The sequence below is a fragment of the Trachypithecus francoisi genome, unplaced genomic scaffold, assembly GCF_009764315.1.
Source record: "Trachypithecus francoisi isolate TF-2019V2 unplaced genomic scaffold, Tfra_2.0 Lachesis_group9, whole genome shotgun sequence".
In the NCBI taxonomy this organism is placed as follows: Eukaryota; Metazoa; Chordata; class Mammalia; order Primates; family Cercopithecidae; genus Trachypithecus; species Trachypithecus francoisi.
In genome coordinates this window covers 42,208,501-42,231,424 of record NW_022681474.1, presented here as the reverse complement: position 1 = coordinate 42,231,424, position 22,924 = coordinate 42,208,501, and positions in this window count along the sequence as shown.

Here is a 22,924-nt window from a genome sequence, read left to right as displayed (position 1 = left end):
CCGTCTCAAAAAATAAAAATTAAAAAAAAAAAAGTAAGCCATCTCACTCCATTAAGATGGCTACTATCTGGCTGGGTGCGGTGGCTCACTTCTGTAATCCCAGCACTTTGGGAGGCCAAGGCAGGAGGATCGCTTGAGCTCAGGGGTTCAAGACCAGCCTGGGCAACACAGCTAAACCCTGCTTCTACAAAAAAATATTTAAAATTAGGCAGGTGGTGCCATGCACCTATAGTCCCAGCTACTTGGGGGTGCTGAGGCAAGAGGGTTGCTTGAACTTAGGAGGTAGAGGCTGTAGTGAGCCAAGATTGTGCCATTGCACTCCAACCTATGGGACAAAATGAGACCCCGTCTCAAAAAAAAAAAAAAAAAAGGATGGTTACAATGAAAAATTTAAAAATATATTTAAAAATAGGCTGGGCACAGTGGCTCGCACCTGTAATCTCAGCACTTTGGGAGACCAAACTGGGAGGATCATCTGAGGCCAGGAGTTGGAGACCAGCCTGGTCAACATAGCCAGACCCTGTCTCTACACAAAATTAAAAAATTAGTCAGGCATGGTCACACATGCCTATAGTCCCAGCTACTGGGGAGGCTGAGATAGTAGGATCCTTGAGCCCAGGAGTTCAATCCTATAGTAAGCTATGATCATGCCACTGCACTGCACTCCAGCCTGGGCAACAGAACAAGACTCTGTCTCTGTAAGTAAGTAAGTAAGTAAATAAATAAATAAATATTTTAAACATAAATAAAAACCAGAAAATAACAAGCCTTAGCAAGGATATGGAGAAACTGAAATTCTTGTGCGCTATGGGTGGAAATGTACAATCATGCAGCTGCTGTGGAAAAGAGTATGGCAGTCCCATAAAAAATTAAACATAGACCAGGTGTGGTGGCTCACACTTATAGTCTCAGCCCTTTGGGAGGCCAAAGCAAGAGGATCACTTGAGATCAGGAGTTTAACACCAGCTTGGGCAACACAGAGAGGCCCCCATCTCTACAAAAAAAATTTTAATTAGCTGGGCATGGTGGTGTGCACCTGTGGGGCCAGCTACTTGGGAAACTGAGGCGGGAGGATCACTTGAACTAAGTGAAGGCTGCAGTGAGCTGTGATCACACCACTGCACTCCAGCCTGAGTAACAGAGCGAGACCCTGTCTCAAAAAATAATAATAATAATAATAATACTAAATAAATAAACATGGGCTGAGTGTGGTGGCTCATGCCTGTAATCTCAGTGCTTTGGGAGGCAGAGGTAGAAGGATACCTTGAGCCCAGGAGTTCAAGTTTGCAGTGAACTATGATCACATCACTGCACTACAGTCTGGGTGACAGAGTGAGACCTTGTCTCATAAATAAATAAAACATAGAATTACCACATAATCCAGGTCGGGCACAGTGGCTCACACCACTCAGGTGGATCACCTGAGGTCAGGAGTTCAAGACCAGTCTGGCCAACATGGTGAAAGCCTGTCTCTACTAAAAATACAAAAATTAGCCAAGTGTGGTGGTGCGTGCCTGTAGTCCCAGCTACTCGGGAGGCTGATGCAGAATTGCTTGAACCCAGGAGGCGGAGGTTGCAGTGAACTGAGATGGCACCACTTCACTCCACCCTGGGTGACAGAGTGAGACTCTATCTCAAAAAAAAAAAAAAATTGCCATATGATTCAGCAGAGTATTTGCTTAAAATAACTAATTATTTTGATAATAATATCCACCAGCCTCAGCCTCTCAAAGTACTGGGATTACAAACGTGAGCCACCACGCCCGGCCTGGTGTCTTTTTAAAAGAAATTGAGGCCGGGCGTGGTGGCTCACGCCTGTAATCCCAGCACTTTGGGAGGCTGAGACGGGTGGATCACGAGGTTAGGAGCTCGAGACCAGTGTGGCCAAGATGATGAATCCTCGTCTCTACTAAAAATACAAAAAAATTAGGCACTCGCAGTGACGGGTGCCTATAATCCCAGCTACTTGGGAGGCTGAGGCAGGAAAAGTGCTTGAACCCAGGAGACGGAGGTTGCAGTGAGCTGAGATCATGCCACCATTGCACTCTAGCCTGGGTGACAGAGCAAGACTCCATCTCAAACAAAAAAAAAAAAGTTTAAAAAGTGTTATTATTTTAATTATGGTAAAATAGACATAACATAAAATTAACCATCTTAATCATTTCAAGGGCACAGTTCACTAGTATTAATTACATTCACATTGCTGTGCAACCAATTTCCAGAACTCTTCATGTTGCAAAACTGAAACTCTGTACCCTACCTGTTAAGCAACAATTCCCCGTTCTCCCTTCTCCCAGCCCCTGGCAACCCCTCTTCTATTTTCTCTCTCTGGGATTTGGACTATTCTAGGTACCACAAGTAAATGGAATCACATAGTATCTGTCTTTTTGTGACTGGCATATTCCACTTAGCATGATGTCCTCAAGGTTTATCCATTGTAGAATGTAAGAATTTCCTTTCTTGTTAAGGCTGAAATGAGTATCTTACTGCATGTACATATCACATTTTGTTGCTCCATTCATCTGTCAATGGACATTTGGGTTGCTTCCACTTTTTGACTTTTGTGAACAATCCTGCTGTGAAGGTGGGTGTCCAAATAACTCTATGATACCCTGCTTTTAGTTCTTTTTTTTTTTTTTTGAGACAGAGTTTTGCTCTTGTCACCCAGGCTGGAGTGCAATGGCACCATCTAGGCTCACTGCAACCTCCACCTCCAGGCTTCAGGTGATTCTCCTGCCTCAGCCTCCTGAGTAGCTGGAATTAGACACATGTGCCACATGAACACAGTGGCTCACGTCTGTAATCTCAGCACTTTGGGAGACCTACGCAGGTGGGTCGCTTGAGGTCAGGAGTTCAAGACCAGCCTGGCCCACATGGTGAAACCCCATCTCTACTAAAAATACAAACATTAGCCGGGTGTAGTGGTGGGCACCTGTAATCTCAGTTACTCAGGAGGCTGAGGCAGAATAGCTTGAACCCAGGAGGCGGAGTTTGCAGTGAGCCAAGATCGTGCCATTGCACTCTAGCCTGGATGACAGAGAGAGACTCCATCTCAAAAAAATAAATAAATAAATAAAATTAAAAAACTAAAATAAAGTAAATGGGTTTCCTCTCAGTTCAGTTTACATATATACTGGGCTTGACATGTGGTTCCCAGGTCATCTCGCCTGGGTTTCAGGGCAGTGTTTATGTATCAAAGGGGATGTAAGTACCAGTTCCTTAGGAAAGGCCCAGGAGAAAGGCTGTAGCCTTAACAAATGAGAAGTAGGGGACTCAGAGAAGAAGATGACAAGCCTACAACAAGAGGGGAAGAAACTTACTGTTTTGTTGGTGATGGTGGGTTTTTTTATCTTTTTTTTTTTTTTTTGAGACGGAGTCTTGCTCTGTTGCCAGGCTGAAGTGCAGTGGCGTGATCTCAGCTCACTTCAACCTCTGCCTCCTGGGTTCAAGCAATTCCCCTGCCTCAGCCTCCCAAAGAGCTGGGACTACAGGCGCCCGCCACCTCGCCCAGCTAATTTTTTGTATTTTAAAAGACGGGGTTTCACCATGTTGGCCAGGGTGGTCTCAATCTCCTGACCTCATGATCCACCTGCCTCCGCCTCCCAAAGTGCTAGGATTACAGGCATGAGCCACTGCGCCCAGCTGAAACTTACTTTAATACTCACCATTTGGGCACCATAGTTTCCTAGATGAACAGAGAGTATATCTTGTAATATTTAAAGACAAGGCATTGCCAGGTGTGGTGGCTCACGCCTGTAATTCTAGCACTTTGGGAGGCTGAGGCGGGCGGATCACCTGAGGTCAGAAGTTTGAGACCAGCCTGGCCAACCTGGTGAAACCCTGTCTCTACCAGTAATACAAAATTATCTGGGCATGGTGACACATGCCTGTAATTCCAGCTACTTGGGAGGCTGAAGCAGGAGAATTGCTTGAACTGAGAAGCAGAGGTTGCAGTGAGCCGAGATCGCGCCATTACACCCCAGCCTGGGCAACAAGAGCAAAACTCTGTTCAAAAAATAAAATAAAATAAAGACGTGACATTGCTAAATACCTATTTTACTCTCCATTTTGACTTGTGAGATGTGTATCTGTAAGTGTGTGTAGTAAGGGCATTAGGCAGACCTACCCAGAAGTACTTTCCTGAGCAAGGATATCCATAGCAGAGATTGTTCATTGTCCTGCAAATCCATTCTCCCTCCTTCCTTAATCATGAAATTCCCAGCTTTTAGCTGGGCACACAGCCACCAAGAACAAGGACTACATTTCCCAGTATCACTTGCAGTTCTTTCTTTCTGAGATATTAAGGTCTGGCCACTGGAATATATGCAGTGCCTGTATGACTTTCTGAAAGTGTATTCAAAGGAAAGGGACAAAAAATTCTTTTTGTCTTTCCTCCTTCTTGTTGGCTAGGATATAGACGTGATGGCTGGAGCTCAAGCAGCTCAAGCCATTTGCAGAGACAGTGGACAAGAGCAAAGGAACCTACCTTATGGAGCACTATATCAGTCTGGATAGCTGACTTCAGACCTTCATTTATGTGGGACAGAAATGTATTTCTGTTTTGTTTAATCTGCTGTTATTTGAGGATTTCTGTTACTCACAGAAAAAAATAATTTTTTTTTGTTTTGGGGTTTTGTTTTGTTTGCTTGTTTTTGTTTTTTTGAGATGGAGTCTTGCTCTGTCACCCAGGCTAAAGTGCAGTGGTGTGACCTTGGCTCACTGCAACCTCCGCATCCTGGGTTCAAGTGATTCTCCTGCCTCAGTCTCCCTAGTACTTGGGATTACAGGTGCCTGCCACCACGCCTAGCTAATTTTTGTATTTTTGTAGAGACAGGATTTTGCAATGTTGGTCAGGCTTGTCTCAAACTCCTGACCTCAGGTGATCTGCCCACCTTGGGATTACAGGCAGGATTACAGGCATGAGCCACTGTAGCCAGCCAGAAAAAAATAATTTTAACTGACTTTCACAGTAGCCAATAAACCTTGGGCTTACTCCCACCGGGGGTCTATGCGCCATTTTTCTTTCCTTTTCTTTTCTTTTTTTTTTTTTTTGAGATAGGGACTCACTCTGTTACCCACAGGCTGGCGTACAGGGGTATGATCATAGCTCACTACAGCCTCTAATTCCTGGACTCAAGTGATCCTCCTTCCTTAGCCTCCCAAAGTGCTAGTGTGTGAACCACCACACCTGACTTTTTTTTTTTCTTTTTTTTTTTTGAGATGGAGTCTCGCTCTGTCACCCAGGCTGGAGTGCAGTGCAATGGCGTGATCTCGGCTCACTGTAAGCTCTGCCTCCTGGGTTCACGCCATTCTCCTGCCTCAACCTCCTGAGTAGCTGGGACTACAGGTGCCCGCCACCACATCTGGCTAATTTTTTCGTAGTTTTAGTACAGACGGGGTTTCACCATGTTAGCCAGGATGGTCTCAATCTCCTGACCTTGTGATCCACCCGCCTTGGCCTCCCAAAGTGCTGGGATTACAGGCATGAGCTACCGCACCCAGCCACACCTGACCGTTTTTTTCCTCCCCTTTCCCCAAACTCTTACCCTGATGAAACCAAGAGAGCTCAATTGGTGTTACCTGTGAGGAGAGACTACCCTAGTACTACTGAGTAAGTTGAACTGCAGATGAGACAGTCTAGAAGCAGACGCATTTCAGAAAACAGGCATTACCTGGGAAAGTTGAAAATCACATACCCCATGACCCAGCACTTCCTCTTAAATGTATTAAATAGATGTGTGCATTAGGAGTCACATACAGCAGCATTGTTAGTAATTGCCAAAGACTGGACACAATCCAAATGACCATCAACAGAATAATGGCTAAGTAAATTGTGGTATGTTTATACAATAGAATCGGCTATGCAGCAGTGAGAATGTATAGCTATAGCCACAAGCATCGACACAGGCAAAAGTCCAAAAAATGTTGCAAAAAGAAGCAAGCCACAGAAGAAAACGTGTGGTCATAAATTCAAAACAAGGCAACGTCTTGTCTTGTAACATAGACATTCACAGTCAAACTATAAAGAAAGGTAAGAAAATGGCCAGATGCAGTGGTAACGCCTGTAATCCCAACACTTTGGGAGGCCAAGGTAGGCAGATCACTTGAGGTCAGAAGTTCGAGACCAGAGGCAGTCTGGCCAACATGGTGAAACTCCATCTCTACAAAAAAGACAAAAATTAGCTGGGTGTGGTGGTGGGTGCCTGTAATCCCAGCTACTCGAGAGGCTGAAGCAGGAGGATCGCTTGAGCCCAGGCGGTGGAGGTTGCAGTGAGCTGAGATTATGCCACTGCACTCCAGCCTGGGCAACAGAGTGAGCCTCTGTCTCAAAAAAAAAAAAATTAAGAAAAGTGAAAAAATGAACCAGGCACGGTGGCTCACTCCTGTAATCCCAGCACTTTGGGAGGCCGAGGCGGGCAGATCACCTGAGGTCAAGAGTTCAAGACCAGCCTGACCAACATGGAGAAACCCCATCTCTACTAAAAATACAAAATTAGGCCGGGTGCGGTGGCTCAAGCCTGTAATCCCAGCACTTTGGGAGGCCAAGATGGGCGGATCACGGGGTCAGGAGTTCAAGACCATCCTGGCTAACATGGTGAAACCCCGTCTCTACTAAAAAATACAAAAAGCTAGCCGGGCGAGGTGGCTGGCGCCTGTAGTCCCAGCTACTTAGGAGGCTGAGGCAGGAGAATGGTGTAAACCCGGGAGGCGGAGCTTGCAGTGAGCTGAGAACTGGCCACTGTACTCCAGCCTGGGCGACAGAGTGAGACTCCGTCTCAAAAAAAAAAAAAAAAAAAAAAAATACAAAAATTAGCCAAGCGTAGTGGCGCATGCCTGTAATCCCAGCTACTCGGGAGGCTGAGGCAGGAGAATCCCTTGAACTCGGGAGGCAGAGGTTGTGGGGAGCCGAGATCGTGCTATTGTACTTCAGCCTGGGCAACAGAGTGAGAGACTCTGTCTCAAAAAAAAAAAAAAAAAAAAAAAGTAAGAAAATGATTCCCCTCAGAATCAGATTAGAAGTTAGATGAAGGCAAGAGGCAGGGAATAATAATGTCATGGAAGGGGCCAGGAAAGGAGGAAAGGCTTCTGAGGTTCTGGTAAGGTTCTATTTCTTATACTGGGGGCCAGCACATGGGGGTGACTATATGGGTGTTTGCTTTGAAACTGTTCTTGAAACTATACACATACATTTTCTGCTCTCTTGTGCCTGTAAGAGAGAAGGAGGGAGGAAGAGTGAAGACACTGTTTTAACAGTGGAGGGGGAGAGAATGAATGCCTTTTTCCCTCTTCCTTCCCTGTCAGCATTCATGACTCATTCCACCACTATTTAGCACTTACTCCATTCTGCTTGAATTACTGTTAGCTGTTAACACGTCTGTCTCCCTGTCATTAATTTATTCATTCAGCTGACAATTACTGAAAGTCCCCAAGGTGTCTGCAGGAAAAAGGGGCGACTGAAGAGAGTTAACCAATAAAAGTGAAAAAACCTGGCCTCTCTCCTCCAGCAGCTCAGTCTTGGGGTGGGGGATGGGAGAGACAGATTCCTCTGGAGCTCTGTGGCAATTTGGCCCTGTGCCCTCAGGGCCTGGGCTCTACCAGAGGTGCAAGTGCGGGATCCACCTGAGAACCGGGCCTGGTTTCCTGCTGCCCTGTATCCTTCACCACCTGGCACAACCATGGAGACAGCTGGTGGGTGTTAGGGCCTGGGTAAGTCAGTGTGAGTCTCTTCAAGCTTCAAATGCAAGTTTAAATCGAAAGCCTAGTTGACTATCCCGGAAAGGGATTTCAGAGAGTCCTGGTTCACTGTCCTGATAAAATTCACCTAGGGTGCTAGTTAAAAATTCAGGTTTTGCCAAGCACGGTGGCTCACGCCTGTAATCCCAGCACTTTGGGAGGCCGAGGTGGGTGGATCACCTGAGGTCAGGAGTTCAAGACCAGCCTGGCCAACATGGTGAAACCTCATCTCTACTGAAAACACAAAAATTATGGCCGGGCATGGTGTGAGCCACTGCACCAGGCCAAACCTAAACCTAATTTTTTTTTTTTGGAGACAGAGTTTGGCTTCATGCCTATAATCCCAGCACTTTGGGAGGCCAAGGCAAGCGGATCACGAGGTTAGGAGTTCCAGACCAGTCTGGCCAACATGGCGAAACCCCATCTCTACTAAAAATATAAAAATTAGCCAGTGTGGTGGCGTGCGCCTGTAATCCCAGCTACTTGGAAGGCCAAAGCAGGAGAATTGCTTGAACTTGGGAGACAGAGGTTGCAGTGAGCTGAGTTTGCACCACTGCACTCCAGCCTGGGCAACATAGCGAGACTCCATCTCAAAAAACTAAAAATAAATTTAAAAAATACAAAAATTAGCTGGGCGTGGTGGCAGCTGCCTGTAATCCCAGCTACTCAGGAGGCTGAGACAGGAGAATTGCTTGAACCTGGGGTGGGGATGGGCGGGGCAGAGGTCACAGTGAGTCGAGATCTTGCCATTGCACTCCAGTCTGGACAAGAGCGAAACTCTGTTTCAAAAAAAAAAAAAAAATTAGGTTTGACCTGGTGCAGTGGCTCACATGTGTAATCCCGGCATTTTGGGAGGCTGAGACAAGAGGATCACTTGAGCCCAGGGGTTTGAGACCAACCTGGAAAACAAAGCGAGATCCTGCCTCTACAAACATTTTTTAAAAATGAGCCCTATTTGGTGGTGCGTGCCTGTAGTCCTAGCTACTCAGGAGGGTAAGGTGGGAGGATCCCTTGAACCCAGGCATTTGAGGCTGCAGTGAGCCATTACTGCACCACTGCACTCCAGCCTGAGTGACAGAAAGAAAAAAAAAGTGTCTCAGATTCTTGTCCTAGGTTGAAGCCCAGGAATCTGGATGTGAAACTAGCCCTTACAGTGTTATGTGTGTTGTCTGGTGATATGTATGTCCTGCTGTTTTCTGAGTGTAAACTGTATTTCATCATCTGGGAAGCCCTGGAGCGACTGGGTTGGGGGTTAGCAGAGTGGTCTCCTTATTGCCAGGAAAGTGCTAGGTCTGAGGTGGAGAAGGCCTTATTCATATCTCTCAATATCTCTCTTGGGGGTCAGTGAATGTTTGTGGAAGTCAAATGAACTAAGAATAAATGAGAAAGAACCTAACATTTCTCTGAAATGTAAATGAATCCTGCTGCCAACTCTGGAACATGCAAAATACTGTTCTATTAGTATTTGATTTTTTGATATTGTTTAGAGACAGGACCTGGCCGTGTCACCCAGGCTGGAGTGCAGTGGCACAATCATAGCACACTGCAGCCTCAAACTCCCAGGCTCAAGTGATCCTTGCGCCTCAGCCTCTCTCTAGGATTACAGGTGTGTGCCGCCATGCCTAGCTAATTTTCTTTTCTTTTATTTTTTTCAAGAGACAGGGTCTCACTATGTTGCCCAGCCTTGTCTCCAACTCCTGGCTTCAAGTGATCCTCCTGCCTTGGCCTCCCAAAGTGCTGGGATTATAAGCATGAGCCACTACGCTTGACCATGTCCTATTATTCATATTTGTGTTCATTTGAAAACATTCTGAAGTGGTACTGTAAGGTGTTTGAGAGTTCATCTCTGGACGTGGGTTTTAATCCCTGTTCTTCGACTTGCTATTTGTGTGACTTTGGGCACATCATCTGATGCCCCCTTGACTCAGTTTCCCCATTGTTAAATAGACATGCTAATAATGGTACCTATATGTATCAGAGGGCTGTTCTGAGGACTGAAAGAGTCTATATATGAAAAGTAGTTAATATCGTGTATGGCACACTACTACTAGAATGGAGAGTACTGTGATTTGTGATCCCCTTTGCTTTTGTCTTGCAGCGAGAAGGTGGAGCCAGGCTTGGGTGGAGACAACCCCAGGAAGGGAGAAGGGACTCTTCTAGAGCCAGTCAGCCTCCCTGAATAAAAGAGGCTCAGAAAACCTGGGTGGGGCTTATGCTCCCTGAAACCAAGGAAGAAAAAGCTCCCTATGGAGGGCAGAGCTCCGTATGCAGGCCACAACTGGCCTTTCCTGGTTGGGAAGCTTCTGTGGTGCCTAGTAACTCACTCCTGTGTGCATTTTTCCTCCTTTAGCCTCTTCAGTTTTACCATAGATTGAAGTCAGACCCTGCGGAGTTGCTGAAAAGGCTCATGTGCTTGCTTTCCTGGGCAGTCAGGAGGGAGGAAACCAGAGAGCAAGACTGGGTCATTAAAAACCTCTGGAGGAGAAGACCTCGGGTAAGTCAGCATTTTCCTGCTTGGATTCAGGGCCCTCCCCTGAAAAAATGAAGGAACTGGACATGTAGATGTGCCCAGTTATGCTCAGAACAAGAGGGAGGTGGGTTATGTGGCAGCTGAACTGAGATCAGAAGTGACCCAGGGAGTGGGGATGTATTGGGGGCTTCCCTGCAATTCAAGGCATTTGCCTCCCAAAAGACTTATGTCCAAAATTATCATCCCATTTCACAGATAAGAAAATCAAGTCATAAAACAGGCAACTGGGAGGTATGGAAATAAACGAAGCCCACTCAAATGAAAATGAGCAAAGGCTATTTATTCAGAGCTTGCTATAATAAATAGCAAGGGAGTCAGCTATCATCACTTGCCTTTGTCAGAGGACTCAAAGGCGGGCAAGGGAGTGGGGAAGCTTTATGGTGGGAAAAGGGGAGGCTTTGGGTGTGCCCTGATTGGAGGCTGTTGACATCGGGGAGCTGTCAGTGGGCTTATTGGAAGCAGGACATCCTATGTGACTGGTTAGGGGAGCATATCTGGCTTCCTTCAGTTGGTCCTAAGTTGCACACTGGGGCAAAAATTAGGATGTTGTTGGTCAGGTTCTGGCCTTTTTGGGCTGATTACTGCAGGGGTTGTTTGGCTTCCTAGACTTGGTTGCCAGTGGTGGGTTGGCTTTCTGAACTGGTTGCTACAGGTTGTGGGTTGGAGTTCTATTTTTAAATATAGTCTGGCCATTGCCTATTTGTATGTTCAGTCTCAGAGGTCTTCATGGCCCTGCACCCAAGCAGCTATCTCTGCGGTGGCCTGCTGCTGCTGCTGCAACACCTCGTGTGACCATGTTTGCTTAAACGAGGCCTCCCATGGAGGAACTTTTCCTCCAAGTAACTCCTCCAGTAAAGCTGCATAGAGCTGGATGGCTCCCAGCTGGAAACTGAAGGCCAGTGTTCCATCTGGCAGTTGTTTCTCCAGCTGCTGCTTCGACACAAAGGAGGTTTGCTTAAAGGGGGTCAGCCTTGCCCACACCTGTGGGGAGTTGTTTTAAGGTGGTTGATTTCATCACTTTCCAGCTTCATGATCCTGAGCAGGCTGACTTGCTTCTCTGAGCCTCACTGTGGAATGATGGTACTGCTATGGCTACACAGAGAAGAGGAGGAACAATAAAGAAGGTGTGGGTGAAAGGGACTCTGAATGCCGTGGAATGCTTTGGGGCATTCTCGTCACCTCCAAGAGTCCGATTGGGCCCATGGGCCCCCTTTGCATCTGGTTTCCACGTGCCTGCACCCACCGGCAGGGCAGGCAGGGCCACTGTTGATTTCTGGCTTATTCCCCAGGTGCTGGTTTTCCTTTCTTGGAAGGCAGGGGCAGTTGTTGTTTTTTTGTTTTGTTTTGAGACGGAGTTTCACTCTTGTTGCCCAGGCTGGAGTACAATGGCACGATCTCGGCTCACTGCAACCTCCGCCTCCCGTGTTCAAGTGATTACCCTGTCTCAGCCTCCCGAGTAGCTGGGATTACAGGCATGCACCACTACGCCTGGCTAATTTTGTATTTTTAGTAGGGACGGGGTTTTACCATGTTGGTCAGGCTGGTCTGGAACTCCTGACCTCAGGTGATCTGCCCCCCTCCCAAAGTGCTGGGATTACAGGTGTGAGCCACTGCACCCGACCTGGCAGGAGCAGTTTTGATGCATGTACAAAAAGTTCTGGGACTTCTCAGCCACTCCTGAGATTTTCTTCCCTTGCAAGATGGGAACCACATACAACTAGAAGGGCTGGGAGGGGTGGCAATGCACAGCTTCAGATCCCTCACCTGTATGATGGAGCTGATGCTTACTGCCTATGGATGTGGTGAAGATTAACTGGGGCCTGTGGGCAAAGCACTCAGTACGGTGCCTGGAACATACTTAGTGCTCAGGAAAGGGGGCTGCTTCAATTTGCTTTGTGGCTGGGGTTCTATTTACTCTAGAGATACTGGTCCTCTCAGACCTGAGTCCCTGGTCTAGACTGAAAAATGGAAGTGTTCTTATGGAGAGTTCCTGAGGACAATTACAAGTACCCAAAACAAGTAATCTCTTCTCTCTCCCTAATTCATTCTTTCAACAAGTAGGTGAGGTTTTTGTTTGTTTGTTTTTATTTTTTGAGACAGGGTCTTGCTCTGTCACCCAGGCTGGAGTGCAGTGGGACAATCATAGCTCACTGCAACCTCGACCTCCCAGGCTCAAGTGATTCTCCGATCTCAGCCTCCCAAGTAGCTGGGACCACGCCCAGCAAAATTTCTTTTTACTTTTTGTAGAGACAGGGTCTCCCTATGTTGCCCAGGCTGGTCTCAAACTCCTGGGATCAAGTGATCGTCACTCCTTGGCCTCCCAAAGTGTTGCGATTACAGGCGTGAGCCACCATGCCCTGCCTCTACCAATAGTTTTGAGCCCCTATTGTGTATCAAGCTAGATACTGGGGATATAGAGGTGAACTGAACAGGTGTTCTATGGAGCTTAGAGTCTAGTAGGAAGCAGTCAGCAAACACAGAGTCACATAAAAGTAGTATAAAATGTGGCCAGGTACTGTGGCTCACACCTATAATCCCAGGACTTCAGGAGGCTGAGGCAGGCAGATCACCTGAGGTCAGGAGTTTGAGACCAGCCTGGCCAACATGGTGAAACCCCATCTCTACTAAAAAAAAATACAAAAAAATTAGCTGGGTGCACCTGTAATCCCAGCTACTCAGGAGGCTGAGGCAGGAGAATCGCCTGAACCCAGGAGGCAGAGGTTGCAGTGAGCCAAGATCATGCCATGGCACTCCAGCCTGGGCAACAAGAGCGAAAGTCCGTCTTGAAAAAAAAAAAAAAGGTATAAAATGTGATGAATGCCAGGAAGGAAAATGACTGCTCATAGAATCCAATTTTGGTCATTTGTGGGGGAGGTGGGAACAAAGTGGGGATATGCAGAAACAACCTTTAAACTGAGACCTAAAGGACAGAAAGATGTGAGCTCCCCTTGGCACACTTTCCCTTGCCTTGGTTTTTTCAATTTTCAGGTATTTCTGAAGCATCTACTCCAGGCCTTCCTCTGTCATATGCACTGTGAGGGATATGAGAAAAATAACAGCATAAGGTCCCTGGCCCTAGTATGTTTGGGAGGCAAAGACATCCCAGGCCAAACTTATGAATGATGCAAGGCAATAGATAATGGCAAAAGAGGAAGAGGCATCAGGACTTCTGGGAGGGAAAGGCAAGGTCAGCAGGAGATTCCTGGCCCTAGAGAATGCGAGGAGTTTGGACAGGCAAAGAGGAGGCAGAAGTGGGCCCTGGGGGAGAAGGTGCACATTGTATTGGTGGAGGACAGAAAGGGTCAGTAGCTGGAGTATTGAGCGAAGTAATAGGAGATGAGTTAGAAGACAGCAAGTTTTGGATGCCCTGCAGGCAATGGGGAGCTAGTGAAGGCTTTTGAGGAGTTGAGGGAATGGTATGTTGTTCTGAAGAGGTGACTCCCACAACGCATGAGGCATTGTGCATTGGAAGACTAGGCTGACCAGGAGATAATCTGCTTGGCCCGCTGAGGTTCACCGAGAAGGCTGTTCAGGCCTCAGGTTAAATTGTCAATCCTTTGGGAGAAGTAACCAGGATGATGTTATCACAGAGTGTCAGATCCTTTCCAGCTGTGACTTCAAACTGGTTCCTGTAAAAGAGACACACCGTAGGAGTGTTTTAACAGGGAAGGAGGATGACGGCTGAGGAGCTAGGGCATAGGCCTCGCAGGGTTGCTGCAAAGAATTTAGGTGATAAACTTGAATTCCCACTCCAGTTTTGACAATAAATGATGTGTGGTTTTGGGCAAGCAACTTCTTAGCTCTTCATTTGCAAAGTGAGATTAGGTAGCCCTAGGGCTTAGCCAAGAACTTGGCACACAGTAAGCAATTAATAAATAGTATTTTTATTTATTTCATCATTAATAATTCATTAGTCCTTTCTAAGGATTAATCTGCGGTTCTCAAATGCTTTGAATCTCTCATCTCAGAATCTTGCCTTGTCCTCAGTATCTGGGCAAGATTCATGACTAGGTCTGGGCCTCACTCAGATTCCCTGTTTTGTTCTGTTTTTTTGAGACGGAGTCTTGCTCTGTCCCCAGGCTAGAGTGCTGTGGCACGATCTTGGCTCACTGCAACCTCCAACTTCCTGATTCAAATGATTCTCCCGCCTCAGCCTCCCGAGTAGCTGGGATTATAGGCATGCGCCACCACGCCCGGCTAATTTTTGTATTTTTAGTAGAGATGGGGTTTCACTATGTTGGCCAGGGTGGTCTCGATCTCCTGACCTCGTGATCCGACCGCCTCGGACTCCCAAAGTGCTAGGATTACAGGCGTGAGCCACCATGCCCGGTCAGATTCCCTGTTTTAAAATCCTAGGATATTTGCCTCTGGGCCATTACTGAATTAAGAACAGAAGCAGTCTGGAAGAAAAATGTCTTCCTGATTTGAGAAGCTACCAAGAGCCAAGTTGAAGGTAATTTTTAACAAACAGGCATAGTTCATTTCATAGACACAGCATTCCTAAAAAGGTGTGTACAATATGGCATTTTCCTAAATAGAATTCCATTTTCAGCAACCTGGGGGAGTTCGTTCTTTTAAGAAACTCTGCAAGGAAATCCTTTTAAATGTTGCATCTCGGATGTTGGGCCACGTGCAATTTCCCATGTGGGACAGGAAACCGTCCTAGAAAGTACTGCTCCTCTGCTCACACACATCCATGTGTTTAGACTCATACTTGTGCAGTTTGCACTCACAGACACTCACAGGCACCTGGAAATGGTTCCTCTCCTGCTCACAGTGCCCGCACACTCTTGTCAATGTGAGTGCATGGACACTCAGGTGTGCACACGCATGCACCAACATGCACACACATGTACACATGTGCTTGTTGGCACCCTTGTGTACTTCCAAAGTAGCTGCACACTCAGAGCAGAGCACCAGGATCTGTTTCTCCAGGGAACAGCTGTCGCTTATCCATTAGAACATAAAATCCAAGGCCAGAGGCCCCTGGGGCCTCTGCTCACTTAGCCTGCAGAGAAAGCCCTGTATCCAGTGTCTTTATTTGAAAATGTTCCCTCCAATCACTAGTGGAATAATGGATTCTGACATAGATAACTTCTCCAAAAGCAAAGCCTGGTGGAAGGGTAGATTTCCATTCTTCCTATCACAGGGTGTTTTTGAGTGCCTAGGGCAGTGTCCTAGGCAGTATCTAGGCAGGTAGGTACAGAGGGTACCATAATAAACAAGTCGATGTCCCTTCTGCTCCCACAGAGCTTAGCTCATTGGGGATTGTTGGTCTTCTAATGCCATAACAAAATCCCACCAACTTAGAGCCTTAGAACAGCACCCATTTAAGGCCAGGTGTGGTGGCTCATGCCTGTAATCCCAGCACTTTGGGAGGCCGAGGCCGGTGGATCATGAGGTCAGGAGATCAGGACCATCCTGGCTAACACGGTGAAACCTTGTCTCTACTAAAAAATACAAAAAAATTAGCCAGGCATGGTAGTGGGCGCCTATACTCCTAGCTACTTGGAAGCCTGAGGCAGGAGAATGGCATGAACCCGGGAGGCAGAGCTTGCAGTGAGCCTAGATCAGGCCACTGCACTCCAGCCTGGGTGACAGAGGGAGACTCCGTCTCAAAAAACAAACAAAAAAACAGAACATTTAGTATTTCACAGCTCTGTAGATCACAGGTCCAGGTCAGCTTGGCAGGTTTCTCTGCTCAGGCTTTCATAGGGCTGATATCAAGGTAGTAGCCACTGGGATCTTACCCAGGGCTCTGGGAAGAATCCACTTCCAAGCTCATTCAGTTGTTGCCAGAGTCCAGTTTCTTTTTTTTTTTTTTTGAGACGGAGTCTCGCTCTGTCGCCCAGGCTGGAGTGCAGTGGCCGGATCTCAGCTCACTGCAAGCTCCGCTTCCCGGGTTTACGCCATTCTCCTGCCTCAGCCTCCCGAGCAGCTGGGACTACAGGCGCCTGCCACCTCGCCCGGCTAGTTTTTTGTATTTTTTAGTAGAGACGGGGTTTCACCGTGTTAGCCAGGATGGTCTCGATCTCCTGACCTCGTGATCCGCCCGTCTCGGCCTCCCAAAGTGCTGGGATTACAGGCTTGAGCCACCGCGCCCGGCCCAGTTTCTTGTGATTTTAAGAGTGAGGTTCCTGGCTCCTTGCTGGCTGTCAGCTGGGGACCACTCTTAGCTCCTTGCACGTGGGCCCCTCCGTCTCAGAGCCAGGAGTGACCAGTCAGATCCTTCTCATGCTTGGAATCTCTCTCACTTCCCTTTCTACTGCCTCCAGGTAGAGGAAATTCTCTGCTTTTAAGAGCTCATATGATCAGATTAGATTGTGACTTCCTGGATACTCGAGGATACCCTCCCTATTTTACTTTATTTTATTTTTTCCTTTTTTTCTTTCTTTCTTTTTTTTTTTTTTTTTGAGATGGAGTTTCACTTTTATTGCCCAGGCTGGAGAACAATGGCGTGATCTTGGCTCACTGCAACCTCCGCCTCCCAGGTTCAAGCGATTCTCCTGTCTCAGCCTCCCAAGTAGCTGGGATTACAGGCATGCACCACCATACTCGGATAATTTTGTATTTTTAGTAGAGACGGAGGTTTCTCCATGTTGGCCAGGCTGGTGTCAAACTCCTGACCTCAGGAGATCCACCCACCTCAGCCTCCCAAAGTGCTAGGATTACAGGTGTGAGCCACCATGCCCAGCCTATTTGCCCTTTTTTATTTTATTTTTATTTTTATTTTCCTTGGAGACAAGAGTCTTGCTCTGTCACCCAGGCTGGAGTGCAGTGGTACGATCTCAGCTCACTGCAACCTCTGCCTCCCAGGTTCAAGCAATTCTCCTGCCTCAGCCTCCCAAGTAGCTGGGATTACAGGCACATGCCACCATGCCCAGCTAATTTTTGTATTTTTAGTAGAGATGGGGTTTCACCACGTTGGCCAAGCTGGTCTTAAACTCCTGACCTCAGGTGATCCACCTACTTCAGCCTCCCAGGCTCATGCCTGGGATTACAGGCGTGAGCCACCGAGCCCGACCTACTCTCCCTATTTTAAAGTCCAGAACTTTAATAACATCTGTTAAGTCCCTGTAGCCATATAACAAAACATCTTCACAGGTTCCAGGGACTGGAGCATGGTTGTCTTTTGGGAGCTTGGAAGGGGAGATATTCTGTTTATCACAGGAATATAGAAAACAAACATAATTTTTTTTTTCTTTTAAGACAGAGTCTCACTCTCGCCTGGGCTGGAGTGCAGTGATATGATCTCTCCTCACTGCAACCTCCTCCTCTCAGGTTCAAGCGATTCTCCTGCCTCAGCCTCCCGAGTAGCTGGGATTACGCTGATAAGCCGGGCGCAGTGGCTCACACCTGTAATCCCTGTAATCCCAGCACTTTTGGGAGGCTGAGGTGGCTGGATCACCTGAGGTCAGGAGTTTGAGACTAGCCTGGCTAACAGGGTGAAACCCCATCTGTACTAAAAAAAACAAAAATTAGCTGAGTGTGGTGGCGGGCACCTGTAATCCCAGGTACTTGGAAGGCTGAGGCAGGAAGCAGGAGAATCGCTTGAACCCAGGAGGCGGAGGTTGCAGTGAGCCGAGATGGTGCCATTGCACTCTAGCCTGCAGAACAAGAGTGAGACTCCATTTCAAAAAAAAAAAAAAACCAAAAATTAAAAAAAAAAAATACACACTGATAAACCTTAATAAAGAGAGTAGGGCTGGGCGCGGTGGCTCAAGCCTGTAATCCCAGCACTTTGGGAGGCCGAGACGGGCGGATCACGAGGTCAGGAGATCGAGACCATCCTAGCTAACACAGTGAAACCCCGTCTCTACTAAAAAAAAAATACAAAAAAAACTAGCCGGGCGAGGTGGCAGGTGCCTGTAGTCCCAGCTACTTGGGAGGCTGAGACAGGAGAATGGCGTGAACCCGGGAGGCGGAGCTTGCAGTGAGCTGAGATCCGGCCACTGCACTCCAGCCTGGGCGACAGAGCAAGACTCCATCTCAAAAAAAAAAAAAAAAAAAAAAAAAAAAAAAATAATAATAATAAAGAGAGTAAAAAGTTGCAATGAAAGCATGTGGCAGAGATACCGAACCCTTTTCAAGGAGATTGGTAAGGCACGTATGGCTTCCTAAAGCAGGTTAACATCTAAGCTGAAATGTGAAGAATGGGCTCAAAGAGTTAATGCTCCCAGACAGCACTGTGCTTGCAGAAGGTTGAGGGGCTGTGACCTCAGGGCTATATTTGCCTTGGTGCCATCAGTTTAGGTCTGAATTTCTGAGCAGGGGTATCTTTTTTCTTTTTCATTACCCAAAGAAAGTATTTTAGAGGCAGAGTCTCACTGTGTTACCCCATTTGGCCTCGAACTTGGGTTCAAGTAATCCTCCTCAGTCACCTGAGCAGCTGGGAAGAGCAGTGGGGCCTGGTAGGCCAAGTTTGTCAGCAGGTCAAAGCAGGACAGGGTGGAGCTCCTGGTGCTTAGCATCCCAGCAGTGGCCACTCTGCAGTGGGCAGAGTTCATGGTCCATGCATGAAGTTCTCAACCTGCCACCCCTTTCCTATGGCACCAGGGAGAATTTGTGACCTTCTCTCATTTGGCTTCTGATGCTTCTCTTTTTAAATTTTTTTTGTAGACACTGGTCTCACTATGTTGCTCAGGCTGGTGTCAAACTTCTGGGCTCAAGCAATCCCGCCTCAGCCTTCCAAAGTGCTGGGATTACAGGTGTGAGCCATGGCGCCCAGCCACTTCTCCTTTTTGAGGCACTTTCCTTCCCCATTTTCCCATTTTTAGTTGATATTATTTTGAAGTAGGGCCTCAATGTAAAGCTCTTTAGTTTGTTCATTCATTCATGCGTTCACCTGTTAATTAAAAAGACTATCTATTGAGCACCTACCACATGCCTGGTACAGTGCTATGGAGACACGGCAGAGAACAAGGTCCTGGGGGCCCCTGCCCTCGATATCTGAAGACATGCTAAATGGAAATCTTTCAGCTAGAGTCCACAACCATTCATTCATGAAACTAAAAACATCTGTTCAAAACCTGTTGCTACATGCTGTGGAGCCTTTCTTCTCAGAGGGAAGCCAAAAGAACAGTGGTACTTACCATGGATTGAGCACTAGTTCCTTTGATACTATTATTGACATCCCTATTTCACACAGGAGGAAAGCGAGGCAATTGGAGGTTTACCCATCATTACTCAGCTCGTAAGTTGCCAAGCTGGCATTTCAATCGTCATTCTGACCTATAGGAGTTGTCTGCTCTAACATTAGGGAGTTTATATGCCTGCCCGACACGAGGCATTGTGGAGGGCTTTGTATAAGTCCTATCATTTAATTCTCCTAATAACCCTACCAAAGGGTGATATTTATTGCCACTTTAGAGATGCAGAAATTGAGGCTCCAGGAAGTATAGTACCTAGCCCCAGGACACATAGCCAGTGAGTGTCAGAGCTGGGCACTGAGCTCATTTCTGTCCAGCTCCCCTGCAGGAGGGAAGGAGCATGGGGACAGAAGAGGATTGAAGAGTCAACCTTAGAAAGAAAGAAGCCAGCGGGGAGGGAGAGGAAGGTGGGGGAACAAGATGTCCCCAGTGGATGAAGCCCAGCAGAGTTGACAGTAGAGGAGGTGTGAAGGAAAGGCCTGGAGGTGGCATCAAGATGGGAGACAACAGTTTTCCATGGGGAGTTGTGCTCAGAAGTCTGATTATAGGTGGGACATGGTGGTTCATGTCTGTAATCCCAGCACTTTGGGAGGCCAACGCAGGAGGGTAGCTTGAGGCCAGGAGTTTGAGCCTAGCCTGGGCAACATAACAAGACTCTGTCTCTACAAAAATAAAATAGGCCGAGCGCAGTGGCTCACGCCTGTAATCCCAGCACTTTGGGAGGCCGAGGCAGGTGGATCACGAGGTCAGGAGATCGAGACCATCCTGGCTAACACGGTGAAACCCCGTCTCTACTAAAAATACAAAAAATTAGCCGGGCGTGGTGGCAGGTGCCTGTTGTCCTAGCTACTTGGGAGGCTGAGGCAGGAGAATGGTGTGAACCCAGGAGATGGAACTTGCAGTGAGCTGAGATTGTGCCACTGCACTCCAGCCTGGGTGACAGAGCGAGACTCCATCTCAAAATAAATAAATAAATAAATAAATAAATACATACATACATACATACATACATACATACCTAGGTATGATGATGGTGTCTGCAGTCTCAGCTACTTGGGAGGCTGAGGTGGGACGATCACTTGAGGAGTTGGAGGCTGTAGTGAGAGGTATGATGGTGCCACTGCATTCCAGCCTGGGAGACATAGTAAGAATCTATCTCTAAAAATAAATAAATAGGGCGGGGCACAGTGGTTTATGCCTGTAATCCAGCACTGTGCGAGGCCCAAGAGGTGGATCTCTTGGGGCTAGGAGTTCAAGACCAGCTTGGCCAACATGGTGAAACCACGTTTCTACTAAAAATACAAAAATTAAGGCTGGGAGTGGTGGCTCACACCTATAATCGCAGCACTTTGGGAGACTAAGGAGGGCAGATCACCTGAGGTCGGGAGTTCAAGACCAGCCTGACCAACATGGAGAAACCTCGTCTCTACTAAAATTACAAAATTAGCTGGGTGTGGTGGCTCATGCCTGTAATCCCAGCTACTCAGGAGGCTGAAGCAGAACTGCTTGAACCTGGGAGGTGGAAGTTGTAGTGAGCCAAGATCATGCCGTTGCACTCCAACCTAGGCAACAAGAGTGAAATTCCATCTCAAAAAAAAAAAAAAAGTAGCCAGGTGTGGTCGTACCCACCTGTAATCCCAGCTACTCAGGAGGCTGAGGCAGGAGAATCACTTGAGCCTGGGAGGCAGAGGTTGTAGTGAGCCCACTGCACTCCAGCCTGGGTGACAGAGCAAGACCCTGTCTCCAATAAATAAATAAAATAAATAAATAGGCTGGGTACGGTGGCTCATGCCTGTAATCCCAGCACTTTGGGAGGCCAAGGTGGGTGGATCACCTGAGGTCAGGAGTTCGAGACCAGCCTGGCCAACATGGCGAAACCCCATCTCTACTAAAAATACAAAAATTAGCCGGGCATGGTGGCGTGCATCTGTAGTACCAGCTACTCAGGAGGCTGAGGCAGGAGAATCATTTGAACCTGGGAGGTGGAGGTTGCAGTGAGCTGAAATCACGCCACTGCACTCCAGCCTGGGTGACAAAGTGAGACTCTGTCTCCAGAAAAACAAATGAAATAAATTAAAAAAAAAAAGCAAACAAATGCAAGAATTAAAAATAAAATAAAATAAAAAGAAGCTGATTGTAAAGCACCAACCAAGCAGTGAGCAGTCTATGAGATGTGGAGGTCCCAATGTCAAGCAATGATTGTTTCTGCAGGAGACATGAGAGGAAAGGGAGGACCCTTGAGAATGAGGAGACTCAAACTTGTTTTTGACAAATGAGAAGGGGCCCAAACCAAAGCAGAAGCCGACTGTGTGTGAGCGCATGTGTTGCGGGGAGGAGAGGGATACACAGATTATATCCAGAGCATGGAAGGGCTCTCCTCAAAGACGAGCAGCTCTCTTTTTCTAAGACTGGAAGAAAGTAGGAAAGGTGGGTAAATCTACAGAGATGTCTTTAGGCAGCAGAAGAGTGAAGTGATAGGGTGATTTGTAAAATAAAGACCCCAGTCTTTGTCCTTCTCACCTCCCCACTGTGCTGATTCGAGTTTGAGTTTCTTAGGACTGCCATAACCAATGACCACAAACTGGGTGGCTTAAAACAAGAACCACTGACTCCACTGCAGTTGTTTTATTGGCTCACACTTCTGAAGGTCAGAAGTCTGAAATCCAGGTGTTGGAAGGTTGGTTTCTTCTGGAGGCTCTCAGGGAGAATCTGTACTGGCGTCTCCCCTAGCTTCTGGTGGCGGCCGGCCATTCTTCACATTCCTCGGCTTGCGGCCGCATCATTTCAGTCTCTGATCTATCTTCACATGGCATTTTCTCTGTGTCTCTGCATCCAAATTTCCCTATTCTAATAAGAACACAAGTCACTGGATGAGGACCTGCCCTAATCCAGTATGACCTTATGCGAACTTGATTACATCTGCATAGACCCTATTTCTAAATAAGTCACATTCACAGGTACTGGGAGTTAGGACTTGAATGTATCTTTTGAGGGAACACAATTCAACCCACTACAAGGGTGTGCCCCAGAAGGTATAAAATGCTACAGAAGTACAAGGTCACACCAAGGTCATTGGCTAAGGAATCCTAAAATTGGTCCAGGTGGCGACTAACATCTGTAATCCCAGAACTTTGGGGGACCAAGGTGGGAGGATAACTTGAGCCCAGGAGTTCAAGACCAGCCTGGACAATGTGGCAAGACCCTGTGTCTACAAAATATTAGAAAAATTAGCCAGGTGTGGTGTCAAGCACCTATGGTCCCAGCTACTTGGGAGGCTGAGGCAGGATAGTTGCCTGAGCCCAAGAAATTGAGGCTGCAGTGAGCTGTGTTTGCCTCATTGCAATCCAGCCTGGGCAAAAGAGAGAGACTCTGTCTTAAAAAATATGGTTTTTGTTGTTGTTGTTGTTGTTTTGTTTTTGTTTTTTTTGAGACGGAGTCTTGCTCTGTCACCCAGGCTGGAGTGCAGTGGTGCAGTCTCAGCTCACTGCAACCTCCACGTCCCGAGTTCAAG